Source organism: Lactuca saligna, chromosome 6 (genome assembly GCF_052625555.1).
Source record: "Lactuca saligna cultivar CGN05327 chromosome 6, ASM5262555v1, whole genome shotgun sequence".
Lineage (NCBI taxonomy): Eukaryota > Viridiplantae > Streptophyta > Magnoliopsida > Asterales > Asteraceae > Lactuca > Lactuca saligna.
In genome coordinates, this window is record NC_136422.1 from 134,399,250 (window position 1) to 134,404,765 (window position 5,516).

Below are 5,516 nucleotides of genomic sequence, written 5' to 3' on the forward strand. Positions count from 1 at the left end.
ATTAGCACAGGAGTTCCTGGAGCTGAAACAGGATTTCGAGTCGGTGACGGAGATCACCAGGATGTTCACTGAGAGGGCGACGTTTTGCCCTGAGTTTGCTTCCGAGCAGGCTCAGATGTCCTGATATCTAAGTATGCTGAAGAGGGATATCTGGTAGTTTGTGTCTACACAGAGGTGCGAGACATTGTTGGAGTTGCAAGAAGCCACTAGGCGGTGGGAGTTGGAGATCGAGTTATAGTTGAGAGAGCAGAGGCAAGCTCCGGTACAGTCGTAGCCGACACCGAAATGGTCTAAGACCGTTGATTTCAGTTTGAGCAGTCAGGGCAGCCACACTTGTGGGAAGTGCGGGAAGGGTCACACCGGAGTTTTTAGGTCTGGTGGTGCGTGCTGCAAGTGCGGGAGAGAGGGGCATTATGCGAGGGATTGTCGTCAGTCAGCCCCGGTTCAAGATATGAGGATTTGTTACCAGTGTCATCAGGTTGGTCACATGAGGGCCAACTGTCCACATCTTACTGCAGGACCGGTGCAGGCTCCAACACCGGCCACTTTGAGGATTACGAGTGGAAGTCAGGGTGGAGCAGAGCCCCCAAGGGCTCCGGGCCGTGCATTTCAGCTTATAGCAGAGGAGGTCAGGGCAGAGTCGGATTCAGCTACGGGTATGTTTCCTTCTTGATATCTTGTTATCTTATGGTTGTTATGGAGTATTATATATGCTAGTCTTGTTCGCATAGTTCATGGTATTGCATTTGTTCATTTTTTTTTCAGGTTTATGGTATTATTAAGGAATCAGTTAGTATCCAAGGGATTGATGGTCAAAATTTGGTTGTATGGTCTTGTTGTTGAGTATAGCATTCGCGATGTGAGAAGTGATCAGCTGGAAGTCAGACTCCTTTGGGATTGGAGATGTTAAAGTGTTGGGAGAGTAGTTTTGTGAAGGTTACTTGTTCAGAGGAAAGCAGTTTATGAATAAGGAAGGTTTGGGATAAAGACGATTGTTCTAGGCCGGATGAGTCACCGGTATTTGGAGGTCAGTGTTCTAAGTGGGGGAGAGTTGGAAATTCTCAGGATGATTGACAAGTATTTGAGTTCGATTAGCTGTTTGGAAGTCGGCGGTGTTTCAGTCAGCCATGAGTGTGGACTAGAATGAGTAAGAGGCAGACTAGTAGGGGGCAGGAAGCAGACCATGGATTCAGGGTAGACAATGTTTGATGTTAGTCCTGTGTTAGGCCATGGAAAGGATTCCAGGATCGGAAGGGAGTTAGAGTTCGGAACCCCTTGAGGGCTAGAACAGTATGTGGGAGAGAGTCCCAGGAAGGATAGTTCGGGATGAGATACGATAGTCTGAGTGGTCCGGAGAGACTAAAGGCCTGTGGGCGTACCATTCAGGCCAAAGGCTCAGAGAACGGTCTAGACATGCTGAAGGTTCTAAGAGTGGTCCAGATTGGCTGAAGGCCTGGTAACGTGGTCCAGTCATGTTGAAGACTCTGTATGTGTTAGTGGATCAGTATGAGGAGAATGAGAGAATAAGTCGCCAGGATATGGAAATTGATATGGTTTGGCCCCAAGTTTTGATCATGTTAGTGGAAGGCAGTGCATGGACTCGGGAGTCCTTGTGGGTAAATCAACGTAGGTAAATTTTAGGAATAGTTGTTGCTTCATAGATAGTGTAGAGTAGAGTTTAGCTCAGTGGCACGCGTAGGTGCGTAGGAGTTGTCGGGTGGATTTCCTGGAAAGGAAAAGGTATGTGGATCCGGAATGAGTGTGGGTCCTCCGTTAGGGGATGAAGTGGAGTAAATGGATGACCGTTGTGCCTCAGTCATTAGTATGAGGCACTGGATTGTACCAGATATACGGAAACATCTGCGGGTTGACTGCTCGTCAAGGTAGTGGCAATTTTGAGTGATGCTCAGACATATTTTCAGTCTCCTTGGAAAAGGAGGAGGTTAGTGGCTCCAGAGTGGATATTTAGAACAGAGGAAGGTAAGACAACAGGTTAACAAACTCGGGAGTAGTTTGGATCGATGTTGAAGATGGTATAAAAGATTTCGATCGGAGGCCAAGAGCCTAGAGACCATGATAGAGAAGACGCAGTAGTAAGGTTGCAAGAACCTAAGTTGATGGGTAAATCGGAATCTGCAGTGTAGGGGTTGTTTGTTGTGTATGTTACAGTAGGCTACGAGGAAGAAGCCTAATTTAAGTGGGGGAGAATTGTAATGCCCCGTTCTTGAAATATCTATTTATGGGTTCTCGAGATCAAGACTAAGGGCGTTTCGGTCCTTAATGTGGATAAAGAGTTGACGAGAACGGACTTTTGATGGAGGAAATGTTGTAAATTAAAGATATTGGCAGCAATGGTCCCTAAGGGGGAAGATTAGCAAAGGGGTCCCATGAATGCCAAGCATGTATGTATGAGTTTGGCTGGGTACACCCAGCGTAAGCTGGACGTACGCCCAACGTAATGAAGGAAAGGAACGCAGGGGTCTCTCGATGTACGCCCAGCGTACGTCTATCTTCCAAAAACCCTAAATTTAAGATGAACCACTATATAAGGTGTTGGATTAATGTCTAAGTCCATAACTATAATTGGTAAAACTTGACCCGACCCGGCATGGTCCATTTGGGTTGCATGGCATCATGCACTTGGATAGACTAAAATGAGAGAAATAACACTTAAGGTTTGTTAATATATTATAAGTTCTAATATATTAATAAGGTTATTTAATTAGTATTGATCAAGAATTAATTTGGAATTAATTAAGTGATCAAAAGGAGACTAATTAAATATATGGGTTGATTGTGTAAATCATTCATTCTTATATATGTGGGCTTGTGATCCAAGATTCCTTATGTTGGACTAAGTCCATGGGGTGACCCATGGATACTCCATGGAGGTTAAAATCCATGGAGCATAAGGAATGGGTAAAGTCATGAGTTACATGGTGTAACCCTAATAGCCACCATATAAAAGAAACCCATGGCTCAAGAAATCGTGACTATGTGTGTGTATGAGGGCTAGACGATTTCATGAAGTGTTCTAATTTCTCTCTAAGTTATTCCAAGTGCTTATGGTGTTGTGTGAACCATTTGAGGTGTCACACTTGGGGCACTAGGCACTCAAGCTTCATGAAGACAAGCACCATCAAGAGGTATGTATTCTATCTTGTTATATTGATAATATTGTATGCTAGATTAGGATAATACCTTGGATGTTCATATTTGCATGTATAATAGAGAAAACATAGATCCAAGGTATTTAGGGTTGCATGTACACTTAGGAGTGTTAGAATGCTCATAACCCAACAGTGGTATCAGAGCCAAGTTTGTTTTCTTGTTATACCTGCAATAGAAGCTGAAAAATCGAGTTTTGATGCTGTCAGCCCAGCTGACTCGCCGAGTCCCTGAAGGGACTCGACGAGTCCAAGGCAAAATGCATCCAACTCGCCGAGTTGTGTTCATGCACTCGACGAGTTGGACCCCAGACAGCATATCTTCGAGGTTTTTGGCTAGAAATGGACTAGGAACATTACCCTAAGTTGTTTTGAACTTATAAAGTTGTTTTTTAATGTGGTAATGTTCATGCTAATCCATTTTCAAAGATAATTGTCAATAGATTCATGTTTTGTATTAGTTTAAAGGTTAGACTAATTACATGAAAAAGTTTGATTTGAATTATCTTGTTCTTATGAGTTGCTTAGATTAATAGAAAAGTTGAGTGAAAAAGTTGTTTTCAATCCAAATTAATCTAAGAGTTGATTCTAAAATGTGTTTTTGTAACTTGTCCTCAAGTTATATGAAACGTCACATTTAAGTTTCATTAAAACTCATAAAAGTTGGCAATGGTTACAAAAGATGAAGAGTCTTGTCCTTAAGTTATGGAGGTTCAAGAGTCACTTCATTAATAAATAAATAAATAAAATATGTAACCTTAATTAATTTCATAAGTTATAAAATAAAGAAAAAGTTAATTCTTTATTAGTTTAAAGTCTTCCATAATTTGTCCTCAAGTTATGGAACTTGAAGAGTTTTTGGATTAAAACTACTTTAAACATATAAGTTATGGAATTAATTAGTTTTGAATAGTTTCAAAACTTGCCCTCAAGTTTTGGAATTTGTAAAGTTTTCTCTTATGAATACTTTAATTCCAAGTTAGCCCTTAGAATTTTAAAAGTTAAAATTCAACCCTTATACTTTATAATATTATAAGTCAATAATATATATATGTATAAGAGTAAAGTCGGTCTTACCGCTAGTACGCCTCATTCACGAAGCCGGTCTATAAGGTGGGTATAAGGTTGTTGCCTATAAAATGGCAACTTAATGGGTGTCCACTCTCACCCACCGCTTGCTTGACTGGTGGAGGGTCGTTAGCCGAACGGGTTTGACAGGACTATAATTCTCCCTTCATTAAAAGTATTAATGATAAATACTAAGTAACTAAACTCTTAATAATTCCCAATCTTAGTTGCTTAGGAAAATGTGAATAAGGTGCTAATCCATGAAATTACACTTTTCACTTTGTTTAAGTCGGTTAGTGGAGCGTGTGTGGTTAACCGGCACACTAACTCGTATTTAACAAGGTAGGCAAAGGGTAACTTAATGTTTATCATAGTATCGATGGAGCGTGTGTGGTTAACCGGCACATCGATTGAGGGATAAACACTTAAGGGTACCAAGTAATTTGCATGGTTACTTCACACCTTGTTTTGTGATCCTCGGCATCCCAGTCACAAAACCTGAAGGGCACACTCGAGATTGAAACATGCCATTGAACAGTTCAATGAATCTCAAAAGATCTAGGAGTTTCAAATCCAATTAAAACCTAATAATACATTTCGTTTATCTTGGTGGAAATTGGTGAATCGTCATTCACCTACCTTCAAATTGTTTTATAGCTTGGATTACGGCATACCTCTTCTAAGTTATAAAATAGTTTGTTGGGTCCTAGCCTTAATATTTCATATTGGGTGTCATATTAAGGACTTTAAAATCAACTATCTTGAATATCTCCCAAAACATGTCTGGTTTAGACATTTATGATCTTCCCAAATCTCTTGAAACAAGCTTTCCTAAATGAAGATGATGTCCCATGGATATCATACTTCTATCTCCTCCTCCGATTATTCTCCCTAACCCACAAGTTCAAAGTCACTCAAGCCCTATTGGCAAGGCAAGGTCTAGGTGTGATTACATCTTGGAGATGTAGTCACATATTGACAAGCCGGGAGAGTTGGGTGTCACAGTCTAGAGAAAGTTGGCGGTTCAATCACTTTCTAAGTCACATAGTGAGTTCTTTTGGAACACCTATGAAACAGACTATGACAAGACCCTTAATGATCTTATCTATTTGTTAAGATCAACTTCCTCAAAACTTGATGGACATTGACAATAGTCACATTGGAAATACAGAAAAAGCATTCTCTTCCCAATAGAAAGGGATCGGCCATAGTCAACTCGGTTGAACAAATGGTAAAGAGAAAAACTAAGTCTGTGATAGTCCCGTGTACCATTATCAAAGG